Source organism: Ahaetulla prasina, chromosome 5, assembly GCF_028640845.1.
Source record: "Ahaetulla prasina isolate Xishuangbanna chromosome 5, ASM2864084v1, whole genome shotgun sequence".
Lineage (NCBI taxonomy): Eukaryota > Metazoa > Chordata > Lepidosauria > Squamata > Colubridae > Ahaetulla > Ahaetulla prasina.
In genome coordinates this window covers 139,315,478-139,337,406 of record NC_080543.1, presented here as the reverse complement: position 1 = coordinate 139,337,406, position 21,929 = coordinate 139,315,478, and the positions used below count along the sequence as shown (strand labels likewise).

The following is a 21,929-nucleotide window of genomic DNA, read 5'->3' as shown; positions in this document are numbered from 1 at the left end:
CTGTTCAAGAAGGGAGTCATCCAAGTTAGGGAACTCACACTCTATAGCAGCGGTCCGGAGAGAAGCCATGTACGAGTTTATGGACTCCCCGTCCATTTGAACCCTCTGGAGAAAGGTAAACCGTCTGGAAATGCGCGAAGGAGCTGGCGCATAATGAGCTCGCAATGTGCCCATCAAGGTGGCCCAAGGCACCGCGGAAACCGATTGAGGAGCCAACAGAGCTCTGGCCATTGCAAATATTTGTGGACCACAGGCATTCAGGAAATGGGCGCGTTTCCTATCTCCTGAGAGCTCGGTGAAATCGTTGGCTAAGAGATAACAGTCAAATTGCTCAACATACGCGTCCCACATCTCGTAGACCGGGTTATATGGAGCGAAAGATATCTTAGTCGCCATGGAGCAATGTGGATTGACAAGGATAGAGTATAAATAAACTCCCTTACCGTAACCAGTACTCAACCGTCGCCTCAGGAATCCCATCCTCGTCGCCAGCGCTTCATTCAAAGAATGAAGAAGGGAATGGAGGCTTGACGGTTAGCAATAATCCTTTATTAACAACAAACTAACAGCAAGTAAAAATAAGGCAATATTACCGAACAAACCAACTTCACTCACAGCTGCTACTTATATAGCAGCAATCATCTATTGGCCAATGACGGCCACTCATTTCTGAGCCAATAGGCAATGATTCTCTGGCCGCATACACTGCAGGGAAGGTTGAATTGCTGCTCTCCGACAGATCTGCAGAAAAGGGTCCCTGATCCTCAGGGCCCCTCTTGCTTTCTAATCAACCACTCCTCCTTTCCACACTCACTCTCTTTTCAAAAAACAAAGATTCTTGTTGCTCTAGGGTGGGGTATTTGAATGCCAATCATACCAGCCATGACCCCCACTCCCCTGTCCAGTTGGACACTTGCATGACCAGCTGTAACTCAAATCTTTGTAAATGAAGACATATTATGGAAGGCTGAGCCATTGCTGCACTCGCTTAATCAGGAGTCTGAGTTCAGGTTAAAAGGAAATGGAATCGAAGTAAACGTTGGATATCCCACGCAAAAAGAACTTTATGGCTGGCGGGAGGGAAATGTGAACCAGGCTTGAGAAAGGAAAATGCGGCCCAGGGCTGTGCAAGGGTGGGTGAAGGCCGCAATTCTGGCTTCTCAAGAAGAGCAGAGCTGCTGCCACCCTCGCTGTGCTTTGCCCTTCTCTCCCTTGTGTGTTCCTTGTTTAAATTAAAATGTGGAGTTACTTTTGAAGACAGGAAGGGAGTCTGTTTATTCTGGGACCTTGAAGAGTGGGCCATGGTTGGCGCCTTCATCCTTTAGGCCTCCAGAAAACCATTTTTGCTCAAAAATACACAAAATTTGAAATGACTGTACTACCAACTAAGTGGAGAAAAAAGAAATTTGATGCTTGTGAACTGCTGTTGTATTGCGCAACATGCCATTGCAAACCTCGCTACCTCTGCCATTATTCTCATTTCTCTTGACCAGAAAACACTGCTGGGCATAAGCTGAGATGTTGGCCATCAAGCCCACTGAGGAGTATTGGCTTGTGGGACACAGTTACTTTGCATGTGATAAGATAGGAAAAGCAAGCAGAGCAGGACCGCAGGAATTCTTTCAATCTCTTTAAATTTGCTCTACTCCAAGTCATGTGACTGGGAAGAAAGAGGAAGCGGCTGAGAAACGAAGGGCAGGCAAGGTGCTGAGCCAAGTGCTCTCTCCCATCATGATGCGGGTGGGTGGGTTAGGGTGGTTTTCTTCCTCTCAACCCCCAGCCCTGAATAAGGAGGCAGGGAATAAAAAGTCCCCAATTTCTCAAAAGGAATTTATTTCATCTTTAAGGGTTTATTTTCAATCCGCCAGGTGAAAGTCAACGATTGAAATACAGCAGAGAAAAGGCAGTGTGACATCCAGAAACTACACATTGATTTGTTTTCAAAGTATTAAATTTTCTGGCATAGCAGCCCCACTGTGTACAATCTGTGAGCCAGATCTACACACAGACACCACCCCAACCTACGTTCTGCCTTGGGTCGTTCATAAGTCAGGACTATTTACCTAAAAGGAGTGACAGTGGTCAGAGTTTAAGGGTCAAGTGGAGTGGAGATTTATTTTTACCTAGCTGTAACCCTAGCCAAGATGTCTACACAATGCAACCCTAGCCAAGATGTCTACCTCCTACTAGATGGGGAGGGCTGTGCCCACAGTAGATTTAAGTTGTCACAGAGATCCTCAGATCCCTGTCCCAGCCATGTCATTGCCAGCAGCCTTGCCAAGGTGCTGCAGACTGACCTTCTACTCTATATCCAGGGTATATCAGGTGTTAAGAAAAATAATTATAGCACACGAAGCATAATTTCCATCAATCACATTTCATGTGTTCACCAAGTGAAGATACCCAAAATGGCTAAGCATGAAGTTTTCAAGTCCCCTGTTTCGATTAGCAAGATTTGTCATATTCTGCTAGTCAGCATTTCCCATTTTTATTGAAAAATGTGTTAGAAAAACAAAAATGTCATAGTGATTAAATTGGGTGTGGAAGAACCAGGTGCAAATTGTTTCACTTTTTGATCTCAAACAGCTGGTTCCAAAGAAAGTTCTGTACCTGAAGGATATGAAAGGCAAACATTTCAGATATGTACGCAAATATAGTTAATGCAAGAATTGGAATACAGAAGACATGATAGATTTTATGCATTCAGGAGCAGAGATGAGAAGGGGATGAGAGACCTCCCTGTCCTTGGTGAGATTCCACCCATCACTAGACAGATCTGGAGGTTTACTATACACTGTACTATATCCAGCAGTTTCATTACCTGAACTGGTGGAACTGGTTTCAGAGATGGGGTTCAGAGTCACACTGGGTCCAGTCTCCCTAGAGCTGCCGTGGTGGTCATGGCAACCATGTCTTCTGGCTATTATTCTCTGCACCTGGTCTTTTAACTGACAAACCTCTGTTGAGGGACCGGAACTGATTCTCTGTCATGGATGGATCACCACCTGATTAGGTTAGAAAGGTTGATTTAACCCTAAGCCATTCCCACAGGAGCTTTGGCGTGGCTTTGAGGTCAGGTCTTCTGGAGTTGGTGGAATTCCAGAATTTTCTGGTGGGTTGGTTTCTGTTGTGCCAATCTCCCCTTTGAGACCTTGGGGCCAGATTGGGATTTCCAGTTTTCCCATGTTCCCAGCCTCCTTTGCTGCAGGGTAGCCTCTGCCAGCTTATCAAGCTCACAGGTCACTGGTTCACTGAGTAAGTTCGGGCAGGGAAACTGGCTGGCAGATGTCTAAAGTGCTGGAGGCAAAAGTCTAAAGTGAATATGACCGAGCAGACAGCTTTGATCACCGTGGAAAGTCTACACTGGGGAACAGAGAGCAGAAAGCAAAACGGGTGAGGGTAGGAGGTGGTCTTCATCCCAGTTACATCTGCTGAAAACTCCTCTTGGGAAATATTCGGAGTGGTTGGGGCTTAAATGTTCCATGAACCTCGAGAGGTCAAGACGCTTGAGTGGTCAAAAAGATGCCAAGACCTTGGGAAAATGTGCAGAGAAGAGTCCAAAGATGATAAAGGGCCTGGAGGCTAAATTGAATAATGCCCGGTTCAGGGAACTGGGAATGTCTACCCTACTGAAGAGAAGACTTAGGGAGGACATGAGAACAACTTTCCAATACTTGAGGGGCTGTCACAGAAAAGAGGGAGTCAAAGCACCTGAGAGGGCAGGATAAGAAGCTCGCAAAAGAGAGAACCAACCTGAGCCTCCCAGGAACAACAATTAAGATTTAGAATAGAATAGGATAGAATAGAATAGAATAGAATAGAATTCTTTATTGGCCAAGTGTGATTGGATACACAAGGAATTTGTCTTGGTGAATACACTCTCAGTGTACATAAAAGGAAAGATACATTCGTCAAAAATCATAAGGTACAACACTTAATGATAGTCATAGGGAACAAATAAGCAATCAAATCATATTAGGGAACAGTCAATATAAATCGTAAGGATACCAGCAACATACAGTCATAAGTGGGAGGAGATGGCTGATGGGAACGATGAGAAGATTAATAGTAATGCAGACTTAATAACTAGTTTGACAGTGTTGAGGGAATTATTTGTTTAACAGAGTGATGGCGTCCAGGAAAAACTGTTCTTGTGTATAGTTGTTCTGGTGTGCAGAGCTCTATAGAGTCGTTTTGTGGGTAGGAGTTGAAACAGTTTATGTCCAGAATGCGAGGGCTCTGTAAATATTTTCCCAGCTCGCTTTTTGACTCGTGCAGTATAGAGGTCCTCAATGGAAGGCAGGTTGGTAGCAATTATTTTTTCTGCAGGTCTAATTTGGCACACAATTCTCCAAAAAGAAACCTTAATGGAGATACATTTCCAAATCATCTGTATAATATTTTCAGTACTGTGAGTTTATCTAGAAAGAAAACTTTAAAATTAATAGGGTCATCAGTGCATTTAACATAGATGTCTGTGTGGGTAAGATTATCAGTCCTGCTATCAAGCAAAACCAAGCATTTAATAATGAGTGCTATACCATGTGCACTAAATCAAACAGGTGGCAAGAAAGTAGGGGCAGTCAGGCACAACACAGGTTATGTAGACAGTAAACACAAGGTCAATCAAAATGGACTCAAATGTCTATACACCAATGCACAGAGTGTGAGGAATTAGAAATTCAAGTAAATGAGGGCAGATATGATATTGTTGCCATTACGGAAGCTTGGTGGGATGAAACCCACAAATGGAACATACAGCTGGAGGGATATAAATTATTTAAAAGAAATAGATCAAATAAAAGAGAAGGCGGAGTTGCACTATATATAAGAAATAACTACATCTCTATAGAAATAGAGCACAACAATGAGGAAAATTATCTTGAATGCATTTGAGTCAATATTAAAGTGGGGGGGAAATGATATTGCCATAGGTCTATACTATAGGCCACCCAACCAAACAGAGGAAGTAGATGAACTTTTTGCTAGCCAGCTAACTAAGGTATGTAAGAAGCACATCACAGTAGTAATGGGGGATTTTAACTACCCTGACATCAACTGGGAGACAAACTCTGCCCCAAGTGGAAGATCCAACAGGTTCTTAACCAACCTAGCAGACAACTTTGTTTCCCAAAAAGTAGAGAAGGGAACAAGGGGATCAGCCATATTGGACTTAATTCTCACTAACAGAGATGAAATAATAGAAGGTGTTGAAGCTACAGGAACCTTGGGGGCAAGTGATCACGCAATATTGTAATTCAACATTATGCAAACACAAGTAGTAGAATAAAGTCAAACTAGAGTCTTGGACTTTAAGAGAGCTAATTTCAATAAACTTAGAGAAAGCTTGAGAAGGATTCCATGGATGAGAATCCTCAAGGGGAAAACAACTCAAGAAGCTTGGGAAATTTTGAAAAGTGAGATTATAAAAGCCCAGTCTAGCACAATACCAATGAAGAAGAAAAGTAATAGATCTCAAAAGAAACCAGCATGGATGCATAAAGAACTATCTGACAAATTAAGAAAAAAGAACTACCTACAATAGAAGAATGGATATTGAAAGTTGCCAATTTGGCTGAGATGGCGAAGATATCAGCCTTTTTGAAAAACAATACGCAAGAAAGATACTTAAAGGAATGGAAAAAATGGATTGACTATATTCAAAGTAGATATCATATTAAGAGTTATCAGATTGTTTTTGAATGATTATGATGTATTATTTTTGTTTGTTTTTGGGGGAAGTTAGGAATTGATGATTGTAGGGGTATAATTAAGTTGGGACGAAATTTTTTTTAGCATATGTTTGTTTTATTTTTAACTATACCTTGTGCTCGTTCCAGGAAGTCGGGGGGGGTTGTGAAGGGAGGGGAGGGGGAAAAAAATTCTGTAAAACTTTTTGAATTAAAAAAAAAAGAACTATCTGACAAATTGAAAGACAAAAAGGACAAGTATAAAAAGTGGAAAGAGGGGCAAATAACTAAGGCAGAATATCAGCAAATAGCCTGAGCCTGTAAAGATAAAGTGAGGAAAGCTAAGTCTCACAATGAACAAAGGCTAGTGACAAAAGTAAAAAATAACAAAAAAAGCTTCTTCCAACATATTAAAAACAAGAAAAAAGTCAAGGAAACTATTGGCCCATTGCTAGGAGAAAGTGGCAAGAAGGTGACAAGCAACAGGGAGAAAGCAGATCTACTTAACTCATTTTTTTTGCACCTGTCTTTACACAAAAGGAAAAAACAATCCAACCTATCAAAAACAGCACCACAAAAAAACAGATTAGGAACACAAGTTAAAATAGGGGAACAATAGTAAGTGAACACCTGTCTATCCTAGACGAGTTCAAATCACCAGGACCGGATGGATCACACCCCAAGGTTCTGAAGGAACTGGCAGATGAGATCTCAGAACCACTGAACTATATCTTTCAAAGATCCTGGAGCACATTCACTTTAAATCTTCTTAACCTCTGAGAAACACAGTCTTTTAAAGCAATATTTAAAAAGAAAATCTCCCCTAGATTCTAGGCAGCAAAGAGTTAAAGAGTTGAAGTAGTAGCAAATAACATGCAATTTACCAGCAAACGCTAAAAGTATCACTTTCGCTTTCCACTGGTTAACTTGTTAACAATTCGGCTCCATTTTCTTGCTGTTTTCAAGCTTGTTACAAAATAACAGGGAATTGGCTTGGCTACTTGCATAAAGTTCTCCCACTTTCGTTCTGTCCGGTATAATCCTTTATTGTCCAAAATAAATCTCGGTGTTTGGTCGTGGTGATTGGTTCCGCCAAAGCAGAAAAATCCTCGGATCTGGAGCACTTTGGGTTACTGGAGGGAACTTAACCCTTCAAACCCCTTTTTTCTCAGGGGCTTTAGGGAAATTCAACCTCTGCCCTCAGCTCACCATCTCTTCTTCTCCCGAAGAGAGGATTTTTCGAACCGCTGGGCAGCAGATTTAAGATGTCCTAGCGATTCCACATAATCCAGAGGTTGGTGATCGTAAAGATCACCGCCATCACCTATGGTGCCAAACAGGAAGTCATGTATAATTAGAAATGCATTATTGAGGGTTTGGAGGAAATATCAATATAAATTAGATGGAAAGATTCCAATATGGGCAATCCCGAGACACATGATAGAAAATATAAATATATATCAAAAGATGGAGGTAGTTACCTATAAAGAACTTCTTTGTATGGAAAAGGGGGAATTACAATTAAAATCTAGAGAAAAGATGGGGGAAGAAGGGAAAAATTATACATGGTTCCAATATGGACAATTACAAGCTAGATGGAAATTAGATCAAAAAATAGGTGTTAGGCAAATTGAGGATAATTTGTTAAAACAAATGAGAGATCAAGGCCAACAGCATATTAAGAGGTTGTATAATGTATTAGTAGAAATAGACTCAGAGACTGAATTGGTTAAGGATTGTATGATTAAGTGGGCACAAAATTTTCAGCAACCAATAATGTTGGAAACTTGGGAAAGAATTTGGGTGAGGAATGTTAAATTTACACAAGCGCAAAATATGAGAGAAAATTTTTATAAGATGTTTTATAGATGGCATATAGACCCAAAAAAATTGTCATGTATGTATCCTAATGTACAGGCTAAATGTTGGAGATGCGATTGTGAAGATGCCACTTATTACCATATATGGTGGACTTGTAAAAAAGTTAAAGCATTTTGGATTAAAGTATGGTGGATTATGCAGAATATTTTGAAAAGAAGATTAAGTTTACTCCGCAGTTCTTTTACTAGGAATAATTATGGACTGTACAGTTATAGAGACTAAATTGATTTTGAACTTAATAACAGCAAGACTTTTGATTGCTCAATATTGGAAGAAAGAAGAATTACCTACAATTGAAGAATGGACACTTAAAGTATCAAATCTGGCAGAATGGCAAAATCTCTGCTTATTTGAAAGACTATACACAACAAAAATATATTTTAGAATGGAAAATGTGGATTGACTATATTCAAAATAAGTATCAGATAAAAAAATATCGAATAGCATATGAGTAAATTTAGGAAATATTTTGTATTAGATATATTTCTGAAGGAGAGGGGAATTGAGAGTGTGATTAAGTGTGGAGAGACTAGAGATTATAATTTAGGAATTATTTTAGATTATGTTTGTTTGTTTTGACACCCTGCTTTTTGTCCGGGGAAGGGGGGGGGGGGGGTAAGGGGGAGGGGAATTGGGAGGCTAGAGATGGAGTGATGGTTAATGTACAGGGATTATTGAAGATGTATAAATATAATTAATGTAGGGTCGGGTCTGCCCAGTTACCATTTTAGAACGGTGGGGAGGGAGAAAAGAGAGAGTAGGAGGTAGGAAAGAGGAGAAGAGGAAGGAAGAGGGGTAGAAGAGGGAGAAGGAAGGTGTAGGGTGGAGGGAGGAGAGGATGTAGATAAGAGAAGGAGAGGAAGGTTTGGATAGTAAAAGAAGTTAGAAGAGGGGAGTGTTAAAAAGGGGGGTGGTGACTGGGCAGGCCCGACTAAATGTATATAACTGTGAATGAATTGTTTGACATGATTGTAAAAATAAAACTTTTTTACAAAAAAAAAAAAAAAAAGATCCTGGAGCACAGGGGAGCTGCCAGAGGACTGGAAAAGAGCTGATGTAGTTCCCATCTTCAAAAAAGGAAAAAAAAAACAGATCCAGGAATCTACAGACCTATCAGCCTGACCTCAATACCGGGGAAGATTCTGGAAAAGATAATCAAGCAACGAATCACCGAACACCTAGAAGCAAACAAAGTAATAACCAAAAGCCAACATGGGTTTGTCAAAAACAGATCATGTCAGACTAATCTTATTGCATTCTTGGACAAAGTGACAAAATTAGTGGACCAGAGGAATGCTGTCGATATAATATACTTGGACTTCAGTAAAGCATTTGATAAAGTAGACCATAACCTACTACTAGGTAAAATAGAAAATTGTGGGTTAGACAGCAGCACCACCAGATGAAATCGTAACTGGCTGACCAACCGCACTCAATGTGTAGTCCTCAATGGAACTACATCCACAGGGAGGGAAGTATGCAGTGGAGTACCCCAAGGCTCTGTTTTAGGCCCAGTACTCTTCAACATCTTCATCAGTGATTTGGACGAGGGGATATATGGGGAACTCATCAAATTTGCAGATGACACCAAGCTGGCAGGAATAGCCAGCACTCCAGAAGATAGGCTCAAGATACAGAAGGATCTTGACAGATTTGAACATTGGGCGCTATCTAATAAAATGAAATTCAACAGTGAAAAAAGTAAGGTTCTACATTTAGGCAAAAAACCCAAAATGCACAAGTACCATATATGTGGTACCTTGCTCAATAGTAGTAACTGTGAGAGGGATCTTTGAGTCCTAGAACAACCATTTAGATATGAGCCAGCAATGTGCAGCAGCTGCCAAAAAAGCCAACACAGTTCTGGACTGCATAAACAGAGGGATAGAATCGAGAACACGTGAATTGTTAATACCATTTTATAATGCCTTGGTAAGGCCACACTTGGAATACTGCATTCAGTTTTGGTCGCCACGATGTAAAAAAGATGTTGAGACTCTAGAAAGAGTGCAGAGAAGAGCAACAAAGATGATTAGGGGACTGGAGGCTAAAACATATGAAGAACGGAGCTCGGTATGTCTAGTTTAATGAAAAGAAGGACTAGGGGAGACATGATAGCAGTGTTCCAATATCTCAGGGGTTGCCACAAAGAAGAGGGAGTCAAACTATTCTCCAAAGCACCTGAGGGTAGAACAAGGAGCAATGAGTGGAAACTAATCAAAGAGAGAAGCAACTTAGGACTAAGGAGAAATTTCCTGACAGTTAGAACAATTAGTAAGTGGAACGACTTGCCTGCAAAGGTTGTGAATGCTCCAACACTGGAAATTTTTAAGAAAATGTTGGATAACCATTTGTCTGAAATAGTGTAGGGTTTCCTGCCTGGGCAGGGGGTTGGACTAGAAGACCTCCAAGGTCCCTTCCAACTCTGTTATTATGATAATTCAACTCAGAGGTAACAAGAAGAACTTGAGAGTTTTGAGAAGGATATTTGTGTTCCCTGAAGTGAGATGACAATGTCTCTTTTGGGGCTGTTTACCAATATTGTATTGATTTATTTGTTAGATTTATATTCTGCCTGTCCTTCAGGACCTCAATATTTTCCCCCAACAACCACTCCGTTGAAGGAATTTGGAGAGGCAGAGAATGTGATTGGCCAAAGAGCTGCTGGATGGACTTTGTGACGATTGTTCCGGAGAGCATCTGTGCTTCTTTTTCTCCAGTGTTGTGGATAAGACGATCTGGCTTTTATGTATCCTCTTGTGTATTCTTAAGCCCTCCTAAGCTTTAAAATGATCAGCCGTCACACACCGTGTATTATTACATGCAGCTTAGAAACAGGATCCATCCAAGGAGCCTCTTCCACAGCCCTGGGGCAAATGGCCCCAACTCATGCTTGAATTGTAAATTCAACCAGGATGCTCTCTTATTTCCATTTCAGCGATTTGCCTCCAACTTCCATGTGATCAAGAGGCAAAGAATGTTGACCCATCCGTATAGACTGTCAGTGAGATTTTTTTCCCCCTTAGATCAGTATTTTTGACATGCAGAAGCCTGAGAAGAGCTGGGCTGGTTTAGTGAATTTAGTGAAAGGTTCTGGGGTCTAAAGTTTCACCCGAATTAATAAGGTCATTTCCCACAGCAGCCGTTGCTAGCAATGATTCCTGCACCAACTGCATGCATGCGTCCATGAACTATGATCAAGAAAATTGACTTGTGGATAATAATAATAATAATAATAATAATAATAATAATAATAATAATAATAATAATAATAATAATAATAATAATAATAATAATAATAATAATAATAAAAATAATAAAAATAATAATAATAATAATAATAATAATAATAATAATAATAATAACAACAACAACAACAACAACAATATTTTAATTTTTATACCGCCCTTCTCCCGAAGGACTCAGGGCGGTTAACAGCCAGATAAAATACAGTACAATACAATACAATAAAAATCAATTTAAAAAACTTATTCTACATGGCCAATAATTTAAATTATAAAATACATAATATAAAACCCCATTTAAAATCCAATTCAAAACCCGTTTTATGCCAGTCCTGCTCGGAAGAATAAATACGTCTTCAGCTGGCGGCGAAAGGTCCGGAGGTCCGGAAGTCCAGGAGGAAGCTCATTCCAGAGAGTAGGTGCCCCCACAGAAAAGGCTCTCCCCCTGGGGGTCGCCAGCTAAAATTGTTTGGCTGACGGCACCCTGAGGAGACCCTCTCTATGGGCGCGCACTGGTTGGTGGGAGGCAAATGGTAACAGAAGGCGGTCCCGGAGATATCCCGTTCCTAAGCCATGGAGCGCTTTAAAGGTGATAACCAACACCCTGAAGTGCACCCGGAAGACCACAGGCAGCCAGTGCAGCTTGCGCAGGAGAGGTGTTATATGAGAGCCACGAGTGGCTCCCTCTATCACCCGCGCAGCTGCATCCTGGGCCAACGAGCCTCCGGGTGCTCCTCAAGAGGAGCCCCATGTAGAGAGCATTGCAGTAGTCCAGGCGAGAAGTGACGAGGGCATGAGTGACCGTGCATAGGGAATCCCGGTCTAGAAAGGGGCGCAACTGGCGAACCAGGCGTACCTGGTAAAAAGCTCTCCTGGAGACAGTCACCAAATGATCTTCAAAAGACAACCGTCCATCCAGGAGAATGCCCAGATTGAGCACCCTCTCCATTGGGGCCAATGATTTGCCCCCAACAGTCAGCAGTGGTTGCAGCTGACTGTACCGGGATGCCGGCATCCACAGCCACTCAGTCTTGGAGGGGTTGAGCTTGAGCCTGTTTCTCCCCATCCAGACCCGCACGGCCTCCAAACACCGAGACAACACTTCAACAGCTTCATTGGGGTGGTCAGGGGTGGAAATGTACAGCTGGGTGTCATCCGCGTACAGTTGATAACTCACCCCAAAACCACTGATGACCTCACCCAGCAGCTTCATGTAGATGTTGAACAGGAGAGGCAAGAGGACCGACCCCTGTGGCACCCCACACAGGAAGCGCCTTGCGGTCGATCTCTGCCTCCCTGCCAACACCGTCTGTGATTGGTCAGAGAGATAGGACGAGAACCACCGAAAAACAGTGCCTCCCACTCCTAAACTCCCCAACCGTCGCAGCAGGATACCATGGTCAATGGTATCAAAAGCCACTAAGAGATCTAGGAGGACCAGGGCAGAGGAATAACCCCTGTCCCGAGCCCTCCAGAGGTCATCCACCAACGTGACCAAAGCCGTCTCTGTGCTGTACCCGGGTCAGAAACTGGACTGGAACGGGTCTAGATAGACAGATTCATCCAGGTACTGGGGTAACTGATGTGCCACCACACTCTCAACAACCTTCACCACAAAGCGAAGGTTGGAGACTGGACGGTAATTTCCCAAAACAGCTGGGTCCAGGGAGGGCTTCTTGAGGAGGGGCCTCACCACCGCCTCTTTCAAGGCGGTGGGAACAACACCCTCCCTCAAGGAAGCGTTAACAATTCCCTGGAGCCAGCCTCGTGTAACCTCCCGAGTGGCCAGCACCAACCAGGAGGGACACGGGTCCAATAAACATGTGGTGGTATTCAGCTGCCCCAGCAACCTGTCCATGTCCTCAGGAGCCACAGGATCAAACTCCTCCCAGATGGTCTCAACAAGACTAGCCTCCGTCACCTCGCCTGAAACTACCCAATTTTGGTCCAAACCGTCCCGGAGCTGAGTGATTTTATCGTACAGATACTTGCTAAAATCCTCAGCACAACCCTGTAAGGAATCATTGCACCCCTCCTGATGAAGAAGAGAGCGAGTCACCCTAAACAGGGAGGCCGGGCGATTATCTGCTGATGCAATGAGGGTAGAAACATAGGCCCGCTTGGCCTCCCTCAATGCCACTAGGTAGGTCTGAATATAAGACCTAACTAGTGTTCGGTCAGCTTCAGAATGGCTGGACCTCCACACACTCTCTAGGCGTCTTTTCCAGCGTTTCATCTCCCTCAGCTCCTCGGAAAACCAGGGAGCCGGTTGAGACCTACGCCGGGTCAGAGGCCGCAAAGGCATGACACGGTCCAAAGCGCCTGCTGCAGCCTGTTCCCAGGTCGCGACAAGCTCCTCGGCTGAGCCGTGGGCCAGATCACCAGGGAGCGGCCCAAACTCCGTCAGGAACCTCTCCGGGTCCATCAGTCGCCTGGGACGGAACCAACGCATTGGCCCTGTCTCCCTGTGGTGTTGAGTGATGGTCCGAAAGTCCAGACGAAGGAGAAAATGATCTGACCATGACAAAGGTTCGATGACTAATTCTCCTACTTCCAGATCATTCAACCACTGTCCAGAGACAAAAATCAGATCCAGTGTGCTTCCCCCAACGTGGGTGGGGCCGTCAACTAATTGGGTCAGGTCCATGGCCGTCATGGAGGCCATGAACTCCCGGGCTGCCATTGACGACACGCCGGCCGATGGCAAGTTGAAATCCCCCATGACCATGAGCCTAGGGGTATCAACTGCCATCCCGGCTATCACCTCAAGCAGCTCGGGCAGGGTTGTTGTCACGCAGCAAGGAGCCAGGTACGTGATCAACAAGCCACCTGCATCCTACGCCCCCATTTCACATAAAGGGATTCACAACCGGCTATCTGAGGTACAGTGGCCTCCCTTGGCTCTAGACTCTCCTTAATAACAACTGCCACCCCTTCACCCCTACCTTGGGCCCTCTGCTGATGAAATGCTCGGAAACCCGGTGGGCACATCTCTACAAGGGGACCCCCCGTTCAGTGCCCAACCAATGGGTCTCACATGCAAGTATCTCAGAAGCATCAGAAACAAAAATGCAGGATGAAGATGGGCCAAGAGGTCAGACCACAATGTTCACCTGTTTCTCTGTTTATACAGTCATATGAGTTTCATTTACGGTTTCTGTAGAAGCAGAGTCCATCGCAACCAATCAGTGAGAGATCCAGAAGGAAGGTGAAACAGTGGGAGGATTTTCTGGCTGAAAATCCCTTGGCCAGGAAAAGGAGGCTGCCTAATGAAGGATGGAGGGTTGATGCCCTGATCCTTCACCTTTCCTACCCCAGAGATGGACAGCTATAATGTCCCCCTCCCCAAACATCAAGTAGCTACAGTGGATGTCTCCACCTCCTGTGAAACCAAAATCCTGCATGTTGTCCTCTCATGGCGGAACAGACATGGGGCCTGCTGGAGCAGATCTAGCTTTCCCAATCAGATTTGCCTAACCCAGACCAGGCCTGCCTAGCATGGTCCCCACCTCTAAGCTCTCTGCCCAGCCATCCAAGCCTTCAAGGAGCACCCTCAAACTTTCCCAAAACTGAAAGAGCTCTGCAACCTGATCAGCAGCCCCTGGTGGGTCATTTCTTTTACCTGTGCAGAAGATGCGATTGGTGTTGAGGGCCTGTATGCAGCGCCTCTGAGCTGGTCTATGGCCATAACCGAGACGGACCTGGATGGAGCATGGGGCAAGGCCTGGGCAGGGAGCCTTTGCAGGGGGATGCCTGGCAGGCACCATGAACTTCTCACTCCTGATGTCTCTGTGGTTTCCAATTTACCTTTTACTAGGTTTTCTAGAAATGAAAAACCTCCCCAAAACACAGAAAAACTCTTATGGATCCCTGGTTTCTTTTCTGTTATTTCTCCTCCTCCTTCCTTCTTCCCTCCCGCTTCTTCCTCCTCCTCTTTTTTTTAAAAAAAGGGAGAGATCCTTTTAAAAAAAGAATGAATTAATTATAGGGTGATTGATAAGACTCCCAGGTGATGCAATTGCCGTGCAGGTGGTCTCCAGTCTCTTGTCCCTCTGGGCCTAATTCTCAACTCAGCAGTCCACAGCTCCCACACAACACCTTCTCACATGGCCCTTTCCCAAACTTTGCCAGGCTCAGAGCATTTAAGAAGGGAACACTGCAGCTGGGTAGGAAGCTCTGGCTTTTGCAGCCATTTATGGAGACCTAGGGACCGATGCAGGCCAAAGCAAGAGACATGGCTACATCCTCTGTGGCTTCCTGTGGTGGCCATGTTGCTTTGCAAAACAGTTAATGGGACTTTTATGTAAAAGTGGCTTCCTTTGAGTATCTCTGGCTTTAAAAAAGAAGCTTAGACACATTGACAACTTAAGAAAACAGACGAGGCAGATGCTGGCAATCAAAGCAGGATGAGAAGAAGAATGAAGGTATGTTTAATAACAAGTCTTTATTTCCTACAACTTCATCTATTTCTTTTCTTTGTTTATTCAGTTGCAGACTGAAAGGATCTACGGAACATAATGAAATATGTAGCTTGGAAAAGCTTTCCCCCAAAATAATTTCCACTCATCTTTACTGGTGAGCCTCAAAGGGGCACTCAGAATACAAGAAGATCAAAACTTCCACAGGGTCTGTTAACACAACAGGTAAGAACAACCTGGGTAGAATCATAACATTACCTAGGAAACTGTAAGTTCTCAGTTTGTAGGTAACTGGCGGGTTCTCCCAACAATATGCTAAGTTGATCTATGATCTTCTCCTAGGCAGGCAAGCGAGGAAGGAACCCTTCACTGCAGGGATCATTTTCAAGCAGATGGCAAAGCAAATGCACTGAGCAATTCATGGTGGGCAAGATTAATTTTCAATTATAGAAATTAATTTTAGCAGTTTTTCCTATTAAACTTTCCTACTACCAGCTTTGGTCTTGGCCGAAAACCAGCTTAGGAATTGGGTGTGATTCCCATCCAGCACATGTTTGCTGTATCCAACAAAACATCCAGACATACGAATAAAGAGTACAGGACATTTCATTAAGCCTATCCTGATTAGTAATAAGGGGGGAAATATGTCACAGTCGTATGTTCTATGCCAGATAACAATTACATTCTTTTGTTGCAAAGAATTTCGAGGCCAAAGTCATGGCATCATAAGTGTCAGAATGATCCCTTCAAGCATGGTCCCAAAAGCAGGTTAGACAAACTGCTCAGAAAATCTCAAAGGACAAAGCCAGAGTAACTTTGAAATAGCTCACCCAAAGAATTCTTCTCCCTCCGCACCTCCAATCTGTTCAAATACTCCTCTCAGTTCTTCATCACCAGAACGGCTCCTGGCCCTGGTTTTATTTCTCTTCATCTTTGCCATACCTGATTTTATTCCCCACCCACCCCAGTCACGTCCCCAGCCAGGTGCTTTCGGTCCAAGCTAAAGAGGCCTCCTAGAGAAACTGTTGGGGCCCCTGATCATTTTCTCAGGCCTCTGCTGCAATTTTCCCTGCTCTATTATACCCTTTTTCAAGGGTGGCCACCGTATACAATATTCCATATGTAAATGTGCTATGCATGAAATTGGAAGTTCCTTCTAATTAAAAGCTAGTATTAAGTGTTTTGGAGTAAACTGACTGAGAAAGGGGTGACCTCTTAGGTCCAGGTACATCTGCATGTCTCTGGGCCAATTTCAAGCAAGGTTTTGTTCAGGATAAAGTGATTGTTTGGTGGATGACTCGATGGTTCTTCTCAACCTCTCAGCAGCTTTCAGTGCCCTCTCATCTTTCCAGGCTGAGTCCCTCTTTTGCCCTTCCTGTTGGGACTTCCCCAGGAGGTGGTGCCAGAGGTCCACTGTTTAATGTCCAGGTCATTGTCTTCTTCTGTGCTCCATAACACAGCCAGGAACTGCTGAGGGAGATAATTCAGAACTTGGAGTATGAAGCCATCAAGCTTAGGACATTGAGCTCTGCTGCTCCCTGCTGCCCAACTCTAAAGACACCGTCAATATCTTTAAATATTTTCCGATCTCAGTAAGGAGAGATAATTGAGGGAGTACAAGTCAAATTAAATCAAGTCTGAGGTCATTGCACTTTGGGTCTGTGGTGAAGTTTTTTCTGGATGGGGCTGCATTTGCCCAGAAATATTCCAGAACTTTGGGAGTCTTCCTGGATCCCCTCTTGGCACTGAGTTCGAAGGTGTCCGCACCCGTGTCTTTATATAAACGGGGGCCCTACAGCGGGACATCAAGTACAAGGCAGGGCAAAAAGTGCAAATGTTCCTGAATGGAACAAGGAACAGGAATTGTAGAAGGCCTGCAATGAAAGATTGGCATTGGGTACCAACTTTTACCTGGCCAATTTAAGATGCTGGCATTGTCCCCTAAAGGGCTCAGGAGCTGCTCATTTGTGGGAAAGCCACTCTCACTATGAACCTCCCTGGTTAGATCTTCAGGAGAGCCTGCTCTCAAGATGCTCCTCATCCGAGGCTTAACTGTCACGGAGAAGGGCCTTGTCCCACCTCACTCTCAACTATAGGAACATGCTCCCCCTGGGGAGAAAGGTTCACTCCTACTTATCCAGAATTTGTCAATATTTTTAGACCAAGCTATTAATTGCTGATTATTTTAATGATTCATTTAACTGCATTAATTTTGGTTTTTTTAATACTCTGCATTTTTATAGTTATAAGCTACCTTCAAAGTTGGAATAAACAGAAATACAGGGTATTGTTTTTAAAAATAATTGTTGAAATGCCTTTAAATAAATACATTAAGGGATGTATGTATATTTATAACCAGACTCCTTAAGGGGTGAAGGTGCCAGAAGAATCAAGTTTAAAATCTCCTCCCTGTACAAAAGTTCACTTCTCTCTCAACCCAGCCTACTTTGTCTTCTGTAGTTAAGAGGAGATACAACTCAGAGAAAAGAAATGAAAATGTCACTTTGGCAATCCTTTTAAATTCAGAGTGAAATGTAGAAAGAGGAGGTATATGTAAGCATTCACATTCCCACCCCATTTCCTGTAGCAAGAAAAGTCATTTATTTATTTATTTATTTATTTATTATTCATATTTGTATACCGCCCTATTTCCCGAAGGACTCAGGGCGGTTCACAGGCATATAAAACACTTATATACAAATTAAAATAAACATTAAAAAACTTATTCTAATGCCCAATTATTAAAAATAGAAATATAAATATTAAAACCAATTTAAAACCCCTATAAATTTAAAATCTAAGCCAGTCCTGCACAGATGAATAAATGTGTCTTGAGCTCGCGACGGAAGGTACGGAGGTCCAGAAGTTGATGGAGTCCTGGGGGGAGTTCGTTCCAGAGGGTGGGAGCCCCCACAGAAGGCCCTTCCCTGGGCGTCGCCAGGCAACACTGCCTAGCTGACGGCACCCTGAGAGTCCCTCTCTGTGAGAGCGCACGGGTCGGTGAGAGGTATCCGGTAGCAGTAGGCGGTCCCGTAAATAACCCGGCCCTATGCCATGGGCGCTTTGAAGGTGGTTACCAAAACTTTGAAGCGCACCCGAAGGCCACAGGTAGCCAGTGCAGCCTCGCAGGATTGGGCGGTTTAGCTCACGCTGGTAAAGCCTGTTATTAAGAACACAGTAGCCTGCAATTACTGCAGGTTCGTGCCGGCCCAAGGTTGACTCAGCCTTCCATCATTTATAAGGTAAGTAAAATGAGGACCCAGATTGTTGGGGGCAATAATTTGACTTTGTAAAATATACAAATAGAATGAGACTATTGCCTTATACACTGTAAGCCGCCTGAGTCTTCGGAGAAGGCGGGGTATAAAATGTAAACAAAAAAAAAAATTATTGTGAAACATTCTCTGCAGTATCCAATAAAAATGTTTTATAAGTAACAAAATACAGATTATTCTCTCGTTACAGCAATGCTATCACTTTATGCACTAGATCTATCGCCAACTTTTAATTTAACTTGATTAAGGAAATAAAAAGAGCCAGGAAATGGTAATGACAGGTTATTTCAATAGTGTATTCACTTGTAAATGTGCTATATTATTGCAAGAAACATTAAAACCACTGAAAAGTGTTAGAATGGTTGTGAGTTCCTTCAAGTATTAATATAGTGATGGGAAAAAGATGGTATAAACAGATGGATAAAAGGAATGATATAAGTAAAAGAACAGCGGTTAATAAACACATATGTATAATGAATGACAGATAAAGAATAATACTGATTTAACTGGTTTAATAAACCAATTAACAATTAAACAATCCCTGTTTAAAACAAAAATATTTTGAAAATAGGGAGAAACAAGATGTTATTAGTTTAGAATTAGAAAAATTACATCGATTTAATGCAGGTACTGAAGTTTAGTAAGTACTTTCATGTAAGTACATGAAAGTAAACAAAAACATGACTAAGTCCTGGGAGGAGGAGAGGAATCCAGTAAATGTAGGTTCTTGGATCAGCGGTTCTCAGTCTGGGCAATCGGAGGATGTGTGGACTTCAACTCCCAGAATTCCTTAGCCATGGTCACTGAAGAATTCTGGGAGCTGAAGTCCTCATATCTTCAAGTTGCTTAAGACTTATTTGAGGCATAATTAGGAATTTTAGCAAATAGACGAAATAATGCACCATGTACTTCACCCTTAGTCACAATTGACAAATGTGAAGTAAAGTTGAGAAATTACACTGTAATATTTAAAATTAAAATATAAAAAATTAAAAATTTTAAAAATGAGTATTTTTTTTTTTTTTTTTTTATTGAAAGAGTTTTAAAAAAAACAAAAACATTTTCCCCCTTTTTTCCCCCTCCCTCCCAAAAAAAAAAACAAAACAAAACACCCCCCTCCCTCCCCCACCCCCGGCTTCCCGGGTCAATCACAAGGTAAAGTCCAATCCAAATAACCACATCCAAAGCTTTTCGTCTCCCAACCCCCTCCCCATTACATAAAATAACTTTCTAATTATTCAAAGGCAATCTGATATTTCTTAATCTGATATCTGTTTTGTAGATAATCAATCCATTTTTTCCATTCAATTAAAATTCTTTCCTGCGTATTGTCTTTTAAAGACGCTGAGATTTTAGCCATCTCAGCCAAGTTAATAACTTTCAATATCCATTCTTCTATTGTAGGTATCTCTTCTTTCTTCCAGTATTGTCCAATCAACAGTCTTGCTGCTGTTATTAAGTTCAAAATCAGTTTAGTCTCAATCCCTGTACAATCCATTATAATTCCCAAAAGGAAAAATTGTGGCAGGAACTTTATCTTCTTCTTCAGTACATTTTGAATAATCCACCAAATTCTTATCCAAAAGACCTTAATTTTCTTGCAAGTCCACCAAATATGAAAATATGTAGCATCATCACAATCACACCTCCAACATTTCGCTTGGATATTAGGATACATACATGATAATTTTTTGGGATCTAAATGCCATCTATAAAACATCTTATAAAATTTTCCTTAAATTCTGTGCTTGTGTAAACTTAACATTTCTAACCCAAATTTTCTCCCATGTTTCCAACATTATTGGTTCCTGAATATTCTGTGCCCATTTTATCATACAATCCTTTACCAAATCCTTTTCCGAATCTATTTCAAGCAACACATTATACAATCTCTTTATATGCTCGTGGGTCTGATTTCTAATTTGCTTTATTAAATTTTCCTCCTTTGCATTATACCAATTTTTTGATCTTCTTTCCATCTAGCACTTATTTGCCCATATTGAAACCAAGTATAATTCCTCCCTTCTTCATTTAATACCTGTAATGATTTTAATTGCAATCTACCTCCTTCAGCATACAAAAGTTCTTTATATGTAATCATTTCCTGTTTCTGTTCTATATTTATATTCTCTATTGCATGTCTAGGGCTCGCCCATATAGGAATCTTATAATCTAATTTATAGGAATATTTATTCCAGACCCGCAAAAGAGCACTTCTCAACACATGATTCTTAAAAGCCCTATCCACTTTTTTCCATAAAATAAATCGCATGCCATCCATATAACAAGTCATAACCTTCTATATTCAAAATTCTTTCCTCTGTTAAGTTAAACCAGTCACTTATTACTGAAAGGGTTACTGCTTCATAATATAGTTTAAAATTAGGCATTCTTAAACCACCTCTTTCCGTGAATCCTGTATTATTTTCATTTTAACCTCGCCTTTTTACCCTGCCATATAAATTTATTAATCCCACTCTGCCAATCTTCCAAATTTTTATCCTTTTTAATTATAGGTATCATCTGGAACAGAAACAAAATCTAGGTAACACATTCATTTTAATAGCAATCCTTCCCAATAGGGATAACTGCAATTTCTTCCAGCCATTCATATCATTCTGAACTTTTTGCCATAGCAAGTCATAATTATTCTTATAAAGTTTCTTGTTCGATGAGCTAATATAGACCCCTAAATATTTAACCTTTTTTACTACCTCAAATCCTGTCATTTCCTCTAGTTTTTGTTTCTGTTGTATAGACATATTTTTAATTATCACTTTTGTTTTTTTCTGGTTTATTTTAAATCCTGATACCTTTCCATATTTATCAATTACTTCCAACAAAATCTACTTGAATTTATAGGATTCATTAACGTAACCACTACATCATCTGCAAAAGCTCTAACTTTGTACTCATATTGTCTAATCTTAATTCCTCTATTTCCATTAATCGTCGTATTTTATCTAATAATGGTTCCAGAGTCAAAACAAACAATAATGGTGATAAGGGACATCCCTGTCTTGTTCCTTTCGCAATCTTAATAACTTCTGTCAAACTACCATTTACTATAATCTGTGCTGTTTGCTCTCCATAAATCGCTTTAATTATTCTAATAAAACAGTCTCCAAATTGCATTTTCTCTATTAATTTAAATAAAAAATCCCAATGCAATCGATCAAAGGCTTTCTCTGCATCCAAAAAATAAGTGCTGCTGAAGTATTCTTCTTTTCCAAATATTCCAATATATTAATAATCTGTCTAACATTATTCCTCATCTGCCTCCCTTTTATAAAACCAGATTGATCAGTATGAATTCTTTGTTGTAAAACTAACATTAATCTATTTGCTATTATTTTTACAAAAATCTTATAATCATTATTTAAAAGTGAAATCGGCCTATAGTTACCAGGTTTAGAGCAG

At 41.7% G+C, this 21,929-nt stretch overlaps 1 protein-coding gene across 5 annotated transcripts in view; it reads left to right on the top strand.

Annotated features, from left to right (window-relative positions):
- Positions 1-21,929, top strand: part of C5H10orf71 (chromosome 5 C10orf71 homolog) — a 47,732-nt gene that overhangs the window by 10,807 nt on the left and 14,996 nt on the right. For 2 of the 5 annotated variants that reach the window (XM_058185719.1, XM_058185718.1), the window contains 2 exons: positions 8,582-8,764; positions 15,305-15,459. The gene's annotated coding sequence lies outside the window, so the exon portion shown is untranslated. Of the gene's footprint in view, positions 1-8,581; positions 8,765-15,304; positions 15,460-15,576; positions 15,658-21,929 lie in introns of all 5 variants that reach the window. The other 3 variants (XM_058185715.1, XM_058185717.1, XM_058185716.1) reach the window with 2 other exon arrangements.